At 38.2% G+C, this 22,035-nt stretch overlaps 1 pseudogene; it reads left to right on the top strand.

Moving 5' to 3' along the window:
- Positions 1–772: 772 nt before the first annotated feature.
- LOC124984068 (uncharacterized) lies at positions 773–872 on the top strand (annotated as a pseudogene).
- Positions 873–22,035: the final 21,163 nt, after the last annotated feature.

Genomic DNA, 22,035 nt, shown 5'->3' with positions numbered 1-22,035 from the left:
AATTTAAAGAACTGAGGATTCTAGGTAAAACATGTAAAAAAAAAAAAAAATAGTGTTAAGTGCATGCTGCATTGGTAAAAATCAAAGGAAATGCACAGAGATTTAACATATTAAACTAAAATTAAGATCCAGAGAGGAAAGTAAAGTCTGAGATTGGGCTCTGCCCTGGGGGTTTCTGTCAATCCAGGATAATCTTGAACGTCCATCTGTATAACCTATGAGGACAAAGGACAGACAGGAGCCAAGTACCCACTCAAGTTGGATGCATATAAAAGCATTAGTGGAACTGGACCGTAATTAATGGAAATGGCTCCAGTACAAATAAACCCAGAATACATGAAAGTACACCCTTACTGTAAGGGTGAATTACAACCAAACTAAACACACTCCTCCCCAGATTAGGGAACGACAAATTTATTTTAGCTTTCAACGTTGCAAATGAGGAGAAGGAAAATCATTTCCAGTGAAAATTTATAACCACAAAACAACCTTTAGATATGTTTGCAACGTTTAGTTCCCAAAACCTCAACCCAGAAATTTGTTTTAAAGTGATGCCTTCATCTGGAACAGTGATGAACGCCTGTAATCCCAGTGGCTTGGAAGGTCAAGATAAGAGGATCACTGGCACAAAACTAGCCTCAGCAAATTGGTGAGACCCTAAGCAACTTAGGGAGACCCTGTATCAAAATTTAAAATAAAGAAGGGTTGGGGATATGCCTCAGTGTTTAAGAGCCCCTGGGTTCAATCCCTGGTACAAAACAACCTAAAGTTATGCCTTCGGTCAGCACTACACTAAAATTGGAATGATACTGAGATTAGCATGGTCCCTGCGCAAGGATGACACACAAATTCATAAAGCATTTCACATTAAAAATAAATAGACACTTTCATTTGTCTGTAAGAAGCAAAAAGAAAATCTTCTGCAGAGAAAAGCAATTTCAACCCAGATCCCAAAGAATATGCATAAATTCTCCACAACAGAAAGTGATGGGGAATCAAACACAAGACACACACTCAACACACACGCGCTTGCACAGAATGATAAAGCATGTTGCCACAAGTGAAAGTCAGAACCAAAACGCAAAGATCTGCTACCACATAAAATAGACCATCACCACTGCAGCTGTTGATGTTGCTTGTGCTTGCTTCGAGAGATGGAAACGAGATAGAAGGGGAAAAGAAAACAGAGATGCCTGCAATGGATCAATAAATAGGGATTAACCTTGTTTACGTTCAGAATTCAAGTGTTCTTAGTAATGTAATTAAGACATAGCTCTATTTCAAAGCGATCGTAGTCTAACTAAAGAAAACAATAAATAGGTTTAAATAACTTGCATAAACTGATGATGTGAACCCCCAAAAAAGAATCAAGAGCCACTAAAAGTCTCAGAAGCAGGCAGGACTTAAACTGAACCCAGAAGAAAGAGGTTTGAACAACTTCTTTGAAGTAGGCAGATATTTCAGGAAATAGGAGATATACACAAAGGTGGAAATTCTCATGAAGTCTTCAGAGAATAGGGACAGGCCCTTTTACTGTCATCTAATACAGTCCTGCCACAAATAAGAATGACAGAAAGTGGAAAGGAAGAAAATTGACAACACCCAGGAAATAGACTAGAAAGTGGTAGGATCACAAGCAAATGTAGTGCTGAGTTAGCTCCACGATTAACTATTACATATAAAAATAAGTAAACAGTGGGAAAAATAACCATCAGCTAATTATAAAAGCAAGCGTCTATTATCCAATCATGTAAATAGGAAATATGTTTGGAAGTCAGAAGACCTTAAATTCTCTTCCTGGATTTAATATTTGTCATCCAGATTATTTGTGCATCTGTTTTTATTTTTTTAAACTGGGGAGAAAGGCGAATTAGTGAAGGTTCTCCCACACACACAAAGCTCCACGTTCATCTTTGCAAACCGGAAGGCAATGACTGACTGTTGGTTCCGCAAGCAGTCAGAAGAGGGCGAACACAATGACAATCGAGATTCACTTCGGTAGGAGTTAATTCTCTTTTAACCTCTCAGTCTGAGCGAGTTTCATTTCCCAAGAAATCCACAGGATGGCAATAACACTGAACTTAAAGCAGATTCAGAGTTGAAGTTCTAGGAAACAAGTATTCTCCATGACTACTGTTTATAAATTTTACTTTCCCTGTTTTTATGAAATCACCAAGGCCACGGAAGCTGGTGGAACAAAGGCCACACACCAAGCATGATCCTGAAGATGATGACTCCCCAGAAGAACCAAGTATGACGTAGACACTTTGTAGTTCTCACGGAAATGCAAAATAGGCTTCACCATTCTCATGCAACATTTACAGAAGAAAAAAAAAATCTGAGAAGAGAGAAATCAAGTAAAAAATCTAAGGCACAGAAGTAGTAAATGATCTAGCCAAAATTCAAGCCTCAGTCGGGTCAGTATTCAAGGTTCTTTCCCCACAGCAAGCAAACAGCTCTGAAGAAAACCCATTTGGCCTACCTTAGATGTCCTTCTTCCTATTGCCCTCTTCCTCGATGCAGGAATAAGACTTGCTATTTTCTTTATACCTGAAAAGAAGCTTAAAATTTTGATTCAGTCAGTCATGGTGGTGCACACCTGTAATTCCAGTGACTTGGAAGACTGAAGCAGGAGGATCACAAGTTCAAAGCCAGCCCCAGAAACTTAGTGAGATTCTGTCTCAAAATTAAAAGAAGGAGGAGAAGGAGGAGAAGGAGGAGAAAAGAAGACTAGATGTATGTAGCACCCTGATAAAGCACCCTTCATTTTAATTACTGGTACAAAAATGAAAAAAGAGTTGATTAACTTTTAGCACAGAACAATGTGAATGACTTTTCTTGTCAATCTGTTAATACTAAATAATAATTTGATAGCTGCAGCAATTTAAGTGTTTCAGGTATACACCAGGGTTGTTCCCATTTCTTTCCTGGCTTAAATAGCAGAAAGAAACTGGGGATGGAATTCAGTGGTAGAGCATTTGCCTGGGATGAATGAAGCCCTACACTCAATCCCCAGCATAATAAATAAATCAATAAGGAAAGAAAGGAAGAAACAACATTTTTTCACTAGCTGCAATTTTAATCAAGGCACTTTGAGTTACAAATAACAGAATTTCATTCAAATTGAGTTAAAGGGAGAAAAGAAGATGACTTTTCAATGTAATTATGAGACATTTCAAAGAACCTAAACACAAGCATCTTCTTAAAGTGATGCAGAAGATTAAAATCAAGAACCAGAAAACCATCAGGAATTACAATTCATGCAGGTTGAGCATCCTTAATGCAAAAATCTGAAATTAGAAATGCTCCAAAATTCAAAAGTTTTTGAGTGTCAGCCTAACACACATGGAAAATTTCACACCTGATTTCATATGAGTCACAGACAAAACACAGGTGCAATTCAAATCTTATATAAAATTACCTCCAGGCTATAAGAATAAGGTATATATGAAACAGAAATGAGTTAATGTTTTGACTTGGCTCCCTTCCCCACTGATTCTATTATTATATGTACACATATTCTAAAATCTAAAAAAAAAAAATCCAAAATCCAAAATATTCCTGGCCCAATCATTTTCTTCTTCCTCTTTTTTTTTTTTTTTTTTTTTTTTTGGTATCAGGGATTGAACCTAGGGGGACTTAACCACTGAGCTACATCCCCAGCCCCCTTTTTATTTTTTATTTTAAGACAGAGTTGCTTAGGCCCTCGATTATTTGCTGGGGCTGGACTTGAATTTGCAGTCCTCCTTCCTCAGCCTCCCAAACCTCTGGGATGACAGGCATGCCCTGCCTCGCCCTGCCCAAGCATTTTTGATAACAGTAACTCAACCTGAACCTGTGTTCTCTACTCTGATCTTCTTGGCATGCCTGGACTACTGCCCCTTTCTAGTGACCGACTTTCTCTTACTTTTTAGATCCCACAGCTTCTAAATTGGTACATTGTCAGTTCTAGTAACTAGAAAAGACTAACCCATATCTTTGAGTCCCTTTTACTAATCTGTGAGAGATTTCAACCTAACCTGGCTACAACTATAGAATAACTAAGTGAAAACAAGAGTGATGATATCAAAAAACAAAGTACACAGACATACAGATAAGCCAAGAAATGACTGGATAAATAGTATTCTCAGAAATTAAAAAGTTCCTGGCCTGGTGGTGCACACCTGTAATCCCAGCAACTCTGAATGCTGAGGCAGGAGGATTGCAAGTTCAAGACCAGCCTCCCTAACTTAGGCCCTAAATAACTTAATGAGAACCTGTCTCAAAAAAATAAATAAGGGCTGGGGTTGTGCCTCAGTGGTAGAGCACTTGCCTAGCACATGTGAGGCACTGGGTTTGATGCTCAGTACCACATAAGTAAATAAAAGCAAAGGTATAAAAATAAATAAATAAAATAAAAATAAAAATAAAAGATTTATTTCCTAGAAAACCATAATGTGGGATGCAGATTTTGACAATTTTTCAAAACATTTTGTTAAGCCAAAAATTAGAAAATTGCAGATTTGTACTTATATCTATACCTTACTTGCCTTTCTTGCCTTTGCTTATTTATTTTTACTTTTTTACCATGGTGAATAAAAACCAGAGCACCTGCCCCATTTTTGTTTGTTTGTTTGTTTGCTTTGTTTTTGTTTTGGTACCAGGGATGATTGAACCCAGGGGTGCTTAACCACTGAGCCCAACCCCAGCCCTCTTTTATTTTTTATTTTGAGACAGGGTCTCACTAAATTGCTGAAGCTGGCCTTGAACTTGCAATCCTTCTTCCTTAGCCTCCTGAGTCAGCGGGATTACAGGTACCACCATTCATAGCCATTTCCAATTTTTTTAAAGGTTCTTCAAGACAGGTTCTCACTAAGTCACCAAAGCAGTCTCAAACTTGCCATGCTCTCATGTCAGCCATCTGCATCACTGACAGTACAGATGGACCCTAGCATACCTGCAGTCTAATCTATTTTGTTAGAAATAGATTGAGTTTTAAAAAATGTATGCACTGGGAGTTAGGCATGGTGACTCACACCTGTATTCCCAACAACTTGGAAGGCTGAGGCAGGAGCATCACAAATTCCAGTCCAGCTTAGGCAAGTTAGGGAGACCCTCAACAACTTAGTGAGACCCTGTCTCAAGACACTAAAAAAAAAGTCTGGGGATATAGCTCAGTGGTGAAATGCCCCTGGGTTCAAACTCCAGTCCCCCACCAAATGTAGTGGATACAAGTATTTTTAATTTTTTTACATATAAAAAGTATGCAATTTTAAGTTCATATACTGTTTCTTTCCTGAAACAGAAGCTATTTTATCAATAGGAACTACATTTAGGTTATTCTAAACCACAGAAGATTTGAGGCATTAATCTAATGCTGTGATGGATCTATCACCTAATACAAATTTGTGATCACAATTATTTTGGTTCTAGCTTTGGAGAGAATGTGTCAAGTACATAATAAACCTGATCACTTTACCAGTTGTAATTTTTTTCTGCCATCAATTCCAAACTGTCTTAATCTAATTTTTCACTACCTTTTTTTCCATGATATCCTTCTTTGAAAAATACTATATTTTGACTTAGATTATTCCTTTTATCTCTCTTTTCCTTTGTCCTTCCAGCATCTTGTTTCCTTTTTTTTTTTTTTTCCTTTGAACACTCACTGCTCTTTGAATAATTCCATAAACCAAAACAGTGGTATGTCCTTCAGATCCTTTGCCCTATCCTTAGATTTTTCTTTCTCTCCAGTCACCAGTCTGTCCTTTCCATACTTAATCTTACATAGTAAGTGCTACTTGTTTTCCTTTCCTCTCACCAGATTGTCATTTTTTTCCTGAGTGAACAGTTGCTCCTGGTTCTTTTGGTGTTTTCTTTGCATCAGGCACTCTGCTGGTGCTGCACTGATTGTGTTGAAGAAGGTCCAGAGATGTCAGAGGAAGCACTGAAACTCAGGGTAGTAGGTAACACTTCACAGAGAAGGGAAAGTTGTAGTTTTGCTTTTTTGTTTTTGTTTTTGTTTTTGTCTTGTCACTAGGCAAGCACTTGGCCGCTGCCCTATATCCCCAGCCTTGGTACACGGACTTGAAGCGATGTTGAAAGCTCTCAGATGTGCAGAGGGGAAACCATAAAGGTATTCAGATAAATGAAATAGTAAAAATGAGCCCAGAGCATAAAGTTCTTTACTCTCTCCAGCCAGTCGTATGCACGTCCCATGCTCCACCCTTTACAACCTGAAACAACAGTGTTATATGGTACAGAGATACCATATTGTATTAGTTAGTTTATGCAGTCATAATAAAATGCCATAAACTGAGTGCCTTAAATAACAGGAATTTATTTCTCATAGTTCTGAAGGCTGGAAACCCACAATCAAGGTGTCAGAGAATTTGCTTTCCTTGTGAAAGTTCTCTTACTGCTTGCAAATGACTACCTTCTCACTGAGTCCTCAAAAGGCAGAAAGAATTTCAGGTCTTTTTTATAAAGACCCTAATCCTGTATGGTCCCTACCCTACAGATCTCATTTTGAACTAATTAATTTCCAAAGGCCCCAGCTGCAAATACCACCACATTGGCACGTACGACTTTAACATATGAATGGTGAGGTCACAAACATTTAGTCCATAAGGCTCACCATTGTAAACACTGAGTTTTGTAAAGTCATTAACTGTTTCTTACAGACTACTCCTTGGAGCTTGCTGAGAGACTAATCAGCATTATTATGGTCTTTTAAAGATAGTAAAACAGAAGTTTCAGTTTAGCATGTTAATTTCTGTAGGACTGACAATAAATAGCAGTTCTAACTAAAGTCTCTTTTGTCTTTTGATCATAAGCATTGTATTGACCAAGGGAACTTAATAAAATAATACTATTTTCTTAGTTACCTTGGAAGTTCATTAAGCATCCAGAATATTTTAGACTCTGCACAGACACAGATCTGATATATATTAAGATGACTAAGTGAGAAAATATGCCAAATGTGTAGTGGCCCATATTTCTTACATATATTTAATATGTTTTATATTTCAATTTGTGTTTAGACTGGAAAGATATTTGCTTTATGCTCTTCTCCCTTATGTTTGTTTCCCACCCAGCCAGGTAATCACAAGCCTCATAATCACAGTTGGCCTACTTTCTGCTTCTAGGCCTTATGCTTCTTGGTTCACTAAGAGCCACTCCAACTCCTTGATCAGTGCCTAGTTGTGTCGTTTTATTTTATTGTAGAAATTGGTAGAGTAATACCTTTTAAAAGTAAATTTGAGCGGGGTGTGGTGACACACCCTGTAAATCCTAGTGACTCAGAAGACTGAGGCATGAGGTTCACAAGTTAGAGGCCAGCCTCAGCAACTTAGCAAGACCCTCACAACTTATTGAGACCCTGTCTCAAAATAAAAAATAAAAACAGACTGGGGATGTGGCTCAGTGGCAGAGCACTTCTGAGTTTGTTGTCAAAAGCTCAGTCCTTGTCCCCAATATTGCCAATAATAACACTGTTTTGAGAAAAAAGAAAAAGAAAAAAAAAAGGTTTACTGCTTTGTTAGCAAAGGAGAAACACAGGGGACTCATGTCCTGAAGGCTGTGATTCTCCTATCTGCAGGAACAGGGGACTTTTAAAGAGGTGATTCAAAGACTACATTCCACATGTTCTCTGTCTAGAGTTGTAAATCTCTTGTTCATTTGGGAGATAGTCATTTCTGAAAACTTCTGATACCATCCCCAATTACTTTGTTCCTATGATGGGTATGTACTCAGGGACAGAGAACCCTGTCGAGGATGAGGAAGAAAGGTAATCCTGTTTCCCCTGAGATTAGGGAGGGGGAGAGATTAGGGAAAAGCAGGGCAAGAGGAAGAGAAAGAAACACATCCATTTTAAAAACAAGTTATAGTAGCAAAGCAGCAAGGGCTATGTTCAAAGCATAAAGTGGACCACGGTACCACTCACTGTTACAGCACTGGGGACACTACCCCTGAGTTACATCATCAGCCTCTTTGGTTTTTTTTTTTTTTTTTTTTTGGTCCTATGGATTGAACCCAATCATACTTAACCACTGAGCAACATCTCCAGCCCTTCTTTGTATTTTATTTAGAGATAGGTCTCACTGAGTTGCTTTAGGACCTCACTAAATTGCTGAGGCTGGCTTTGGACACATGATCCTCCTGCCTCAGCTTCCCAAACTGCTGGGATTATAGGACTATGCAACCATGCCCAGCCCCCAGACCTTTTTATTTTTTATTTTGAGACAGGATCTCACTAAGTGACCCAGGCTGGCTTCAAACTTGCACTCCCCCTGCCTTGCCCTCCAGAATCTTACTGGGATTAGGGTGTGTACCATCAGGTCTACTTTTTTTGGTTTTAAACCAAATGAAAAAATAAAGTTGAGAAAGGAAAGTTCCCTGGGGCACTCAAGAATCAGCAGGAAGTAATAATAGCATGGTCTGGAGACAGAGGGCCTTTCTAATGTTCTGTTTCTTATTTAATATGTTAACATAAATGTTTGGGGAGTTAAACTGATTACTCAAAATCTTAAAATCCTGTGATCAACTGTCAAGTATTCAAATCAATGAGTGAGAATTAGATCTACAGTGTGGAGCATAAAACCTAGTAGAAACTAAATTAACTGTTAGGAGACATCAAATCCAATCTGTCATCCAACCAGACTAGCAAAAAGATTTAATAATTTTATATTATAATCCAACACTGTTCTGCCTCATTCTCACTATTAATCATTAAAAAATGGAAAAGAACAGAAGTAACACCATTTTGTTCTGACCTGACTCCATCTATGCCTGCTTAAAATGTTTTCTTTTCAGCCTCCTGACAGCTGTAAATGTTGACAGTAAGAAGGACCTTCCCGCGTCCCTGCCTAAGGCCCTGATGTATAACAAAAATGACTCTCGAATGTGTAATCAAAACAATTCTCTCATGTCATCAAATATCTGATTCAACAAGGTCTTTTCTGACCTACATCCTTGTGGTTTTTGTGGTTTTTGCCTTTATAAACTCTGTATTTCCAAAATTCAAGTGCTGGGAGTTCTTTGAGGCGTTAGCCTACTCCTAGTCACTCGCCTGGCATGCTCATTAAAGGACTTTTTTCCCTTCAATCTGACTCAATAAGTGTGGTGGTCTGTAATTCTTGTGCACTGCATAACAGTTACATCTCCGTAAAGAACATGTGTTCCTATTCTGCTGACCTCTTCTCAGGTTTCATAAAAAATAAATAAATAAACCCTGTTTACCCAGAGGTGTTTCAGAGATAGGAATTATCTGAGAAGAATTAGTAACTGGACATAAAGGTGCTATTTCCCCTAAATTCCTTAAGAGCTGAATATAAAAACTGAGCCCAAGGGATTTTTTTTCTTTAGGTACTAAGTACCAAACCTAGGGGCATTCTATCATTGAGGTTTTTGTTTTGTTTTGTTCTACTTTTTATTTTGAGATAGGGTTTCACTAAATTGCTGAGACTGGCCTTGAATTTGCAATCCTCCTGCCTCATCCTCCTGAGTCTCTGGGATTATGGGGGAGGACTACCATGTCTAGTTTATTTTTCTTTTTGAAACAGGGTCTCTCTGCTACCCAGTGTAGAAAGCAAGCTGTGCCCTACTCAGTTACTCCACATTGTATGGAACAACAGTTTTCAGCCTTTGCCTAAACCTGAGTTACTCCATTTGTAAAGCAGTAGTTTGCCATAAGCTACTCCATTCTGAGTACAAGTGCCAATGTGTAATGACCCTATACCTTATTTGTACAAGTAAACAACCACAACCTGCCTAGTACAACAATAAGGAACAAACTGGCAAATTAATCATGCTAATAAAAAGGACCACCTGTAAATTTATTGAAATAATCAGAAGTACATGGATGCATGAGTGTATATCAAACTCATACTGGAAAAACCAGATCCATGAACAGATTCCACACACAGACCACCAAATGAAACAACCCCCTCACTCAAGGCCCATAAAAATGAGAAGCACCCTGAGATTGGATACAGCAGCACCCAGACCATCACCTGGTCACTTATCACAACTCTGACCCAGAACCTCCAAATATCAGGCTTCAGAAGAGCATGGTTTTCCCCAACCATGATGACCACACAAGGTCCACTCCAAGGTGACATTTCAAGCTGACACTCTGAAACTGCCATCCATCTGGATCTTGGCCTAGAGTAAATTCCTGAGCTTAGACAGCTCTGCACCCTGAAGGAATTCTTCACTGGTTCCTAATCTTGTCTGATCACCTACAGTGACTTTTCATTCATATCTGCTCTCTGACTTTGCTTTCAGTTTACCCTGTGACTTCCTTAACCCTTTCTTAGCCTTTCTGTAACCTATGAGTGTTATAGATCTTAGAAATCAAGACTGGAGTAAAAGAATTTGTGTTTTTCTAGTTTATGACTAAAGGTGACCCACAAGTATTCAGAAAACAGTCACTGATAAAAGTAATATAGTTGATATAGTCGTGAATTTATTGCTTTTGAATACATTCTGACATTGTGGAAAGACATAAACATCTTTGGTCTGTGTTAACCTGCCACCAGTGTGCTCCTCCACATTGAGACAGGTTTAATTATTTTTTTGTCTGTTTGTAGTGCTGGGGATCAATGCATGCTACGCAGGCACTGTACCACTAACCCCAGCCAGAAGTTTAATTTTTTTTTTTTTTTTTTCTGTACTAGGGATTGAACCCAGGGGTGCTTGGCCACTAAACCACATCCTCAGCCTTTTTTTAAACATTTTATTTAGAGACAGGGTCTCACCAAGTTGCTGAGACTGGCCTCAAACTTGTGATCCTCCTGACACAGCTTCCCAGCCAGATCGCTGAAATTAAAGCCCTGGCTTGCAAATTGATTTTGCTTCAGTGATGGGAGTTATAATCTACACAGGCCTCTAATATAAACTGCACAAGTATTTTTGGTAATTCAGGGAAAAGATGGCACATTTAAAGGATATCAATCATAGCCAACATATTCAGGTGTAGAAAAGAGTCACAAAATTTATCAGTTACGGCCCTGACCAAAAAATAAAAGAAGATAAAAGGGGGAAAAATGGCATGATTAAAGGCAATTAATTGAGAAGAATCTAACTCTAACTAACTCTAATCTAACTTAAAGGCATAAGTAGGAGTGAAGTGAAATCAACCAGGAATGGTGCAGCCCTTCCAGGGCTAACAATAACAGGGAAGCTTCTAAAGATCCTAGGCTTGGGAGGGAAAGAAGAAGGGATGGTTACCAGAACCCAGCCCAAAGAGAGAAACTATAAGGGAAGGCCACCAGACAGGATCTGCTGCCTTCTGTAAAGTGACCCAGTTAATTCCTAGGGAGGGATCCTTGGAAATAAATATCCCAATTCACTCTGCTCTCCTTCTCTTATTTCCTGCCAGTGCCTCCCAATGGTTGGACCCAACTAGAAGCTAGAAGGCAAAATGGTTAGACCCCTGGAACCCAGGAGAAAGACAGAGAATGGATCTAAGTGATACACACACGTACACACACACACACACACACACACACAAGTCAATCTGCCAACATTATTTCCTTTAACTTCCAATTAATCTTATTTTGGAATCCATCCCACCAAGGTGGTAAGATAGTCAAGCAGTCATTAATGCCACCCTGTCTCTTCTTTCCATCCATATCCATCGTATCTAAGACTCTTACTTAGAACAAACTGTTCTGGCTGTATTCACATGTACCACAGAGATGAGCAGGGTCCAGCTTGTAGCCGTGCCCAAGTCCACTGGTTCCATGGCTCTACACAATATTCATAAGAATCTTTACAATGGTCAGGATGCTGCCCAAATGTGTTCACCATGAAGATACTGACCACACTTTAAAATCCTTCCAGGAGCACAAAAGGAGCAGGTCACAGACCCAGTTACCTATAGTAGCCTGTTGTTCCTTTTCTAGGCCTCAGAACCTCCTTGCCTTGGATTTAGCTTTTGCAAATCTCGTCTCAAAAGATACTAATGCTTCTTCCTCTCCATTCTAAACACACTAACATAGTTTCTTTGGTGGTTTGGATTTTTCACAACATGAAGAGAAGTCTTCTTAAAACGGCTTCTGCTTTCAGCCCTGCAAACTACTGTCAAAATCTTGGCTTCCTTTTTGGAAGAAGGGGAAAAAAAATCACAGAAACAAACTCAGTCAGAATTTTCTCCAGTTCTTCTATTGCAGCATAGATAACATGCAATTTAATTTACATAAATCAAATTGGAAATTTAAATGGAATTGGAATAGCATAGCAAAATCAGAAATTGAGGTTGATTCTGCCATGTAAGATAGAAAAAAAAAAAAAGTATATGAAAAAAGAAAATCAGTGTATAAAAAAGATACTAAAACAGCTATAACTTTGCCATTTATCTCACTCCACATATGTCCTTTATCCTCCTCTTCACTGCCATGTGTCTGAGCCTAGGAGGTTGACAGAAATGGGAGGAGGTGGAAAGATGAAGGTAACCATATAGTGATATAACTTCATCCATAATTTTCAGACAAATCTGAAATGAATGAATGCTTGATTACTGTACTTTCTGGAGTTGGGAGGTTCAAATAATCTATACAGATAATAACATGCTGAGAAAGTGTCAGTATAGAGTTGAAGACATGGTCTTGGCTTTAACCCTTGATAGCCCAGAATTTGAATCCCTATTCTATTATCTACTAGTTTTATGTTAGGCAAGTCACATAACTTTTCTGAGTTTGGTTTTCTCATTGGTAAGTTTAGGATAATGATACTAATCTTGCAGAGCTGGCGTAAGTATTAGAAACGATAAACATAAGGCCCCTATTTAGTATCTCCACCGCCATAGATGATATCAGATAAATGATGCCTCCTATTAATAATCAAGGAATTGGTCTGCCTTCACTACCACCGAAAGCAGCACATGAGAAATAGGACTGAAAATTTGATGGATTAAAAATTGATTTAGTCTAACAACAACAAATGAAATAACAGGATCAACTGACAAGTAAGTGTCTATACAGGGATATGTCTGTCTGTTCTTTCCAGGTTTTGGGGGAGGATGGGAGGATCCTCTGATTTCAGAAACTACTCTCATTGTGAGCATGGTCTCCGCCTGGAGATAGAGGCTTTAAGAATTTCAATCCAGCATTTTCTTGACAGATGTCTATCACACTCAGCACAGTGGCCTATTTCTGTAGGTAGGTACAACTTGCTTAAGAGTTTCAGCCATAATAGAGGTCAGGAGAATGCCAAGTAATCTCAAGGGACCAGAACACATTGAGAGCAGAAACTGAGACGAAGGTGTGCCCAGTTGTACCTGTCGAGCAGTCATGGTGAATCTTATTTATTAAGTTACAAAGCAAAGTCAAGTGGTGGAGTCTGCAGACTCCTTCTGTTAAATTTGAGTAACAAAACAGCAATGGAGCACATCCTATGGGCATTTCACAGGAAGTCAAGTCTATACCTAATCAACAACCAATTTCCTGCCCACAAAGACTGTGGCTACCTCAAAGGGACACCTGAAAGTCATTTATCTCATGGTTGAGTTCCTCCTGAGAATGGTCTTATACAATTTAACTTGTGTTCTTCTGTTTTACTCTTATTAGCTATAAAGAAATAGCTAATGAGCACTGGTATACATATTTCAATTCAAATAAAATGGCATTCTTTTATATTTTTATGTTCTTAGTCACTCCCACCACATAAGCCTAATGATTCCTGCTAAATGCCAGTTTCCATATTTTAGCAATAAGGAAGTATTTAATTTCATGGTAGTTATAGGAATATGATTTTTTTTCAGTACTGGAAATTGAATCCAGGGGACTCTATCACTGATCTACATCCCCTTTTTAAAGTTTTTATTTTGTGGCAGGGTATCATTAAATTTTCTGGGCTGGTCTTAAATTTGTGATCCTCCTGCCTCAACCTCCTTAGTAGCTGGGATTGTAGGTAGACACCACTGTGCCAGAGTTAGAATATGAATGTGTGTGTGTGTGTGTGTGTGTGTGTGTGTGTTTCTGAGGATTGAACCGAAGGGCACTTAATCATTGAACCACATAACCACCTCTCTGTATGATTTATTTTGAGACAGTCTTGCTAAGTTGATTAGGTCCTTGCTAAATTGCTGGAGCTGTCTTTGAAATTTTGATGTTCCTGCCTCAGCCTCCTGAGCCACTGGGATTATAGACATGAGTGTACTGGGCTGAAAACACTCTTTTTATTGACTACTACTTTTCATCTTAAATGGCACAGAAAGTCAAAGAGAAGGCAAAACTCCCTTGAGAGTCAAGACATTGCCAACCTCTGTAACCTGTCCAAACAGTAATACCAATAAAGTAAAAAATTATTTTACTAAATTATTTTTGAAAATATATTTTATGTCTCAAAGTAAAACAGCATTAGATCAATGTATTTTGGAAATTTTCAAAAAGTTCATCTTAAACAGTAAATTATAGTATACAATTTAGTATGGACATAGTTACTAAGGTTTAAATGTGTACTCACAAAATTTACATTTGACACCTAATCATCAGGGTAAATAGGTTTAGTATCCTTATAAAAGAGGTTAGAGGGAGTTTGTGAGTCTTTTGCCTTTCTACCTTGTGAGGACAGGCAAAAGGTACCATCTGCTGCCACCTTGATCTTGGACTTCTCAGCCTCCAGACCTGTGTGCAATACAGTTCTCATGCTTAAACATTGCCTCATCTAGGACAGTTTATTATAGCAGCCCGAACAAAGTAAGACAGTAAGACTAAGATATCAGGCTGTTTATTTTTGCTCAAACTCTGCTCTCCACCATCCTTCCTTCAAAGATCAATAGTGATGTGTACAAGGGATTTAGGCAAAGGCAGAATAAAACTAGAGTTTGCTTACAGTAAGATTTCTGGAGTTCTAAGCACTTGTAAGAAGTGAAAAGTACTCTCCTCGTTCATGTTTGGTCCATAATATAAAAATATATATTTAGAACTACATTAGCAAATACTGCTATTTTGTGATAATTTTCTTTTTTATCAAAACCAAAGCCACATAGACAACCAGCCCCCTTGGCCCCCACTCTCCGGCTTTTCTTTTGAAATGGGGTCTCACTAAGTTGCTTAGGGCCTCTCTAAATTTCTGAGGCTGGCCTGGAACTTGTGATCCTCCTGCCTCAGCTTCCTGGGCTGCTGGGATTACAGGTGTGCACCACCGTGCCAGGTTACTTTGTGGTCATTTTTTGTTATGTGCATTTACATAGTCTTTCTATCCTTCTACATTATGACTTTATCTATAGAAATCAAAACTCTGATGGTATTTTGAGTAATCTTTCTCTCTTGCAATTTTATTAGGAGCCAGTTACCTTCACACATTTTCTCAATTTCAGTTCCCATGTTGTGGGAGCGTCAAAATCCACTTCAACAGGCTGGGAGCAGTGATGTGCATCTGTAAACAGAAAGTTGAGGCAGGAGAATTGCAAATTCAAGGCCAACCTGGGGATATTAGTCAGAACTAGTCTTAAAATAAAAATTAAAAAGGACTGGGGCTGGGGATGTAACTTAGCAGTAGAGCACCCCTGGGCTCAATTCCCAGGGTCACACAGACATACACACACAAATCCAATTAAACAGACATCTCCAAATACGAGAACTACAAAGATAATTGTGTGAACAGTTAAGATAGTGGAGAGCCAGAGAAAGTCTGACTAAGAGGAAGAGTTCAATTTAAAGAGAAGAAAAAGGGCTGGGTGAATGCCTATAATCCCAGCAGCTCAGGAGGCTAAGGCAGGAGAATGGCAAATTCAAGCCAGCCTCAGCAAAAGCGAGGCGCTAAGCAACTTGGTGAGACCCTGTCTTGAAATAAAATACAAAATAGGGCTGGGGATGTGGCTCAGTGGTTGAGTACTCCTGAGTTCAATCCCTGGTACAAAAAAAAAAAAAAAAGGCAAGAACTGACGAAGACATTCATTGTATTTTTCTTTCTCTTTCTTTTTTTTTTTTTTTGGTGAGGGGGGAGGGTAAGTGTATTTCCAAGAATTTTCCTATTTGCCAAAAAAAAAAAAAAAAAAAAAAAAATAGATATTATATCTTCTAGACAAGAATCTAGATCAGGGGCTGGGGTTGTGGTTCAGTGGTAGAGCGCTTGCCTAGCATGTGAGGCACTGGTTTGATTCTCAGCACTGCATATAAATAAATAAATAAATAAATAAATAAAGGTCTATGGACAACTAAAAAAATATTTTAAAAAAGAATTTAGATTAGATATTACATGAGATATAATTCAAAAACAAGTAAGGATGTAAGGTAAGTAATGAAGAAAATTAAAGAAAGCAGACTAAAATGGGATGGGGAAGAGAAATAATTTGGACAGAAAGAGGCAGAAGCAAGCTTTTTCAGGAAGAGGATGTATTTTATTCATTGTTTCAGAAAGTTCCAAAATTCTCTGAAAGTAAATTGTGCACAGCTGTTTTGTTTTCTCTCCAGAGGTCCTAATTGGAAAGATCTGAACATCTTTAGTGGCCAGAGAGTCTTGATCTATTTCTGAAGTGAGTTCAGAGTGTTTACAGATTCTCTGTATGGTTTTAACATTTTACCAGATTCCAATTCTTATGTACTTGGTCAAAGAGGAAGGTTAAAACAGCACCATACCCAATGTCAGAGCATGGAAATTTTCCCATCAGAATTTTGTGGAACGTATACTGGATTGGGTGTAAGTAGGCTCAGGTTTTGTTTCTGGCTTTGTTAGTAAATATAGCAATTAGGAAGTGACCTTGATAGCTTCTCCAAATGCATGGGATTGAAGTGGATAATTTACAGGGTTTGTTTTCAGTTATTATTTATTAGATACACGTTCTTCCTCCAAAATTGTACTAATATGCTAGTAAGAACTTGTCTAGCTGGGTGTTGTGGGGTATACCTATAATCCTGGAGGTCCAAGAAATCTGAGGCAGGAGGACAGAAGTTCAAAGCCTGCCTCAACACCCCAGTGAGACTCTAAGCAATTTGGTGAGATCCTGTGCCAAAGTAAAAAATAAAAGGGAGGAGGATATGGCTCAGTGGAAAAGCACCTCTGGGTTCAACCCCCAGTCTCCAGTACCAAAAAAAAAAAAGAATGATTCTAGACCTTACCACAATGAGCTTTTAATCAGGTTAAACTTCTAGTTGCCTTGAAGACTTGTGCTACTACTCAACATGGTAGACGCTTGCCATGATAGACACTTCCAATGTGGTAATTCCAAATTGAGATGTGCTATTGATACACACCAGAGAAGATATTACCAAAAAATTCTATAAAATCGTCAATCTTTGTTTTCTGTTTTTTGTACTGGGAATTAAACCCAGGGTAGCTTTACCACTGAATTATATTCCCAGTCCTTTTTATTTTTTATTTTGAGACAGGGTGTTGCTAATCTCACTAAATTGTTGAGTCTGGCCTTGGATTTGTGATCTTCCTGCCTCAGCCTCCCAAGCCACTGGGATTACAGATGTGCACCACCACAACCAGTTCTTTTTACTTTTTATTGGGTCTGCTAGAAATTTTTTAATTAGGGCTGGAGTTATAGCTCAGTGGTAGAGTGCTTGCCTGGCATATGTGAGGACCTGGGTTTCATCCTCAACACCGCATGAAAATAAATAAAATAAAGATATTGTGCCTATCTACAACTGCAAAATATTTTTTAAATGAATTTTTAAATTACATATAGTTAATATTTGGATTTTTTTTTTTTTTTAACACTGGGGATTGAACCTCGGGGGTGCTTTATCATGAAGCTACATTCACAGTCTGTTTTATTTTGAGACTTAGTTGCTTAGGGCCTTGCCAAATTGCTGAGTCTGGCCTCAAACTTGTAGTCCTGGTGCCTCTCAACCTCCCCAGCTCCTGGGATTACAGAGGTGTGTTACCACACCCCACTATGGTTAGTATTTGGGACTTGAATTATATTTCAATTGGGACAGTGATGGACCAGACCATAAACTCCTTGACTATAAGAGTCATTTAGTTGCAGTCTTTCTTTTTTCTTTCTTTTTTTTTTTTTTTTTTGGTACTGAGGATTTAACCCTGAGGCACTTTACCCCTGAGCTACATCCCTATCGCTTTTTATTTTGACACAGGGTCTTCCTAAATTGCTTAGGACTTGGCAAAATTGCTGAGACTGACCTTGAACTTTCAATCTTCCTGAGCCTCTAGAGTGACTGGGATTATAGGCGTGGGCTACCAAGACTAGCATTCCTGTCTTGTTCTACATAATGTCTAATACCTAAAGGGAATAATCAATAATTGCACTAAATGCTATTATTAGTGGATATCCAAACAAAGCATAATAATTAGAGTGTTCTTTTCCTTGAACATTGCTGAAACTTTTTGAAAAGCTTTTGCTCTTATTATACTTTTTTTTTTTTTTTGGCACAGGGTATAGAATCCAGGGATACTTTGCCAATGAACCACATGCGTGTCCCCCTTTTTTTGAGGTAGAGTTCCACTAAATTGCTTAGGTCCTCCCTAAATTGTCCAGGGCCTCACTAAATTGATGATACTGGCCTGAAATTTGCTATCCTTCTGCCTTAGCCTCCAAGTTGCTGGGATTACAAGCGTTTGCCACAACTGGCTTCTAGTACTGTTTTTTATTTTATTTTATTTTTGTTGTTGTTATTTTTTAATTGCAAGCTATTTCCATTCTGTTTTAGTTTTGCTTCAATTTGGTTTAGGTCAATATTTCACTGTTTTTCAATTTCAGATATGATGATATATCATGCATCCTCACTTCAAGCTCTAGTACCTCGAATGACTTAGACTCCTTAATCTCCTTAGTCAGTTAACAGCATTTTCTTTCCAGGCATGGTAGTGATGCATACCTATAATTCCAGCCACCCGGGAGGCTGAGGCAGTAGGATTTCAAGTTTGACACCATCCTTAGCAATTTAGCGAGACCCTGAGCAACTTAGTGAGATCATCTCAAAAAATAAAAAGGTCTGTGGATGTAGCTAAGTGGCAAAGTGCCCCCTGGATTCAATCCCCAGTACCAACCTAAAATAAATAAATAAATAAATAAATAAATAAATAAATAAATAAATAAATAAATAAAATTTTAAAACTACATTTTCTTCTGTAGGACAGTCTCTTGTCAACTTGGCATCATACTTAGCCTCTTCAAAGGCAGAAATTGCATTTCCCAGAATCTCCTTTCTTGTATAATTCCAGGTTGGAATATATCAATAAGATGCACTGGTTCAAGATTTAGAAGGCAGAGCTGGGCATGGTGGTGCATGCTTGTAATTCCAGCAGCTGGGAAGGCTAAGGCAGGAGGATTGCAAGTTTGAGGCCAGCCTCATCAATTTAGCAAGGTCCTAAGCAACTGAGTGAGCCCCTATCGATAAGATAAAATATAAAATAAAATAAAAAGCTGGGGATGTAGCTCTGTGGTAAGCACTCCGGGTTCAATTCTGGTACCAAAAAAGATTTAGAAGGCAGAAGAGGAGGACATCATTCTTTTCCAGAGTGAGTTTCAGGAGGATACATGGGCAGATGGAGGTTCAAAGCTGCTTCCTGATGAACTTCTTGAGAAGCTCCTATATCTGTGTTACCAACTGAGAGGGTGCAGTTGTGGACTCACCATGAAGGCAATGAGCTTAGGGCTTCTGTCTTGCATGAACCCTTTCTGAGACTCTGAGAGTATCCCTAGCAATTTTGTTCTTATAATTTACCTTATTATCTTTATTTTTTAAGAGGAATCTCCAAATTGCATTTACTTAAAAAGTGTCATAAAACCTGGATCTAACCCTAAATGATTGAGACCTTATGATTCTAGTGACTGCAGAAAAAATTCTGAAAACCACTGGGACTGGAGTCTGAGATCTTCAGTGAAACCTCTGACTTTTCCTCCCTCTGCCCTTCCGAATTCTGTATAGCATTCACCTCCTTCATACTAGGAATAGAGGGGCTTTTGTTTTCATGACCAAATTAGTCATTGCTTAAAAATGATTGCTGTAATCAATTAAATTATGATTCTTCTTTTTTTTTTTTTTTTTTGGTCCACTTAATCTGAAATTTAAGAAATATTTATGTTTTCTTATAATACAAGTGATAGTGACAAAAATCTAATATAACATCAAAACAGAAAAATATGAATCTTTGAGCAAGCTCCATCTTGATCAACATTGGATCCTCACAACATAGTACTTGGGCACTCGAGGTGTACTACTATAAATACAGGAGTGAGTGCATGAGTTAAGAAGTAAGGGGAGGAGTGGATGTAATTATGTGCATCTGTGCCCAAGTTGCTTCCTAGTTATGATTATTAAAACAACATAGATCTTGTGTGTTCTCATTAATTCTCTCTAGATTTATTTAGCACAGTACCAAGAACTCCCAGCTGCTTTTTTTGGATGAAAATGATGACTAGTTTTGGGAGCCATTCCAGTGCAAATTCTAGGAAATCCCAGAGTGCAACTGTAATTACTTCAGGGTCTTCCAGAGGTTAGAGACCACACCTGTTAGTTATTAATTATTTTCTAAGGGTGAATATATTTTAAAAAATAAATTTGATGATTTGATTACTTTGAAGAGTTCAGCTCTTTCCTTTAGTTTGGTAATAGGAATTGAACCTAGGGGCACTTACCACTGAACTATATCCCCAGCCTTTTAATATTTTATTTTGATACAGGATCTTGCTGAGTTGCTGAAGCTGGCCTCGAACTTGCTATCTTCCTGCCTCAGCCTCCTGAGTTGCTGGGATTTACAGAAGTGTGCCACCGCACTTGGTTCTCATTTTTTTTTTCTCCTCGTAATTCAATTCTGAATGACATAAAGCAATGAAAATCATTCTTTTTTTTTTTTTTTTTGATAAAAGGTCAATGACCTGTACTCTACAAAATAAATCATGCTTATAATTTAAGACCATAATCTTTTCTTTATTTTTGGTATTGTGGAACTGAACCCAGGGGAAATTTACCACTGAGCTATATTCCTAGCCCTTCTTTTCATTTTGTGACAGGATCTCCACTAAGTTGCTTAGAGCCTCACTAAATTGCTGAGGCTGGCCTTGATCTTGCAATCTTCCTGCCTCAGCCTCCTGTGTTGCTGGGATTATAGGTGTGTGCCACCCTGCCTGGCTGACCATAATCTTTTTTAAAAAATTGAGAATTTAATCATGCTTAGAGTTAGATCAGCATTTTTTAGGTATTCACGTTTATGTAATATTTCTGTATACTTCATATTGAAATCAAATGCAAATATGAATCTACATTTAGGAGTTTACAATTTTTTTTTGTACTGGGAGATTGAACTCAGAGGCACTTAACCGCTGAGCCACATCCCCAGCCTTTTTATTTTTTATTTTGATATCAGATTTCACAAAGTTGCTTAGGGCCTCATTAAGTTGCTGACCTCAATCCTGTAATTTTTAAAATGTAGATGAACTGCCTAGAAAAGTCCAAGTTCTATATTTTGCTATTTTTTCTAAGAATTTATTTTCTTTAATGTATACTTGTCATGGTTGGAATAACAAAGTAAGAATGCAGGATAGTTTCATATTGATAATGAACATGAAGACAAATAAGCTTAGAAGAATTGGTTCCTCTCCCCCACAACATGGGGATGAATTCAGGGTCTTGCAAATGCTAGACAAGTTCTTTACTGAGCTATAAACTACATCTCCGGTTCATTGCTTGTTTTCATTTTGTAAACATTAACTATATTTAAGTTATATACTAAGTAATGTGTTAACCAGTGGAGACACAAATATGAACTATACTTGCCTACCCTCCTGATGTGGGGCAGACAGCCACAGAACTAACGAATTCCAGGGGAAAAAAAAAAAAAAAAAAAAGGAAATCCTTAGAGGGAACAGGGAATTTAGAAGAGGAGCTTTTGTTGGACCAGACACTGGAGTCACATATGATAATCTCATCTACTTGTCATAACCCTTTAAGAGCTTCTCATAAAGGAGGAAGCTGGCCATGGGATATTGAATACCTGGCAATTTAATAAAGAGCTGAGCCAGAACTGACGGGGGGTTCTGCCTGAACCCTAGAGGCCAAATAGTCTTGTATTCCGGATAGTAAATGGGTCCAGGTCACAGTCTCTTTGGCCATGTGTTCAGCATCATTCAGCTCATTCTTTAGA

Source organism: Sciurus carolinensis, chromosome 4, assembly GCF_902686445.1.
Source record: "Sciurus carolinensis chromosome 4, mSciCar1.2, whole genome shotgun sequence".
Lineage (NCBI taxonomy): Eukaryota > Metazoa > Chordata > Mammalia > Rodentia > Sciuridae > Sciurus > Sciurus carolinensis.
The sequence above is the reverse complement of the archived record's forward strand: the minus strand, read 5'-3'. Positions and strand labels throughout refer to the sequence as shown.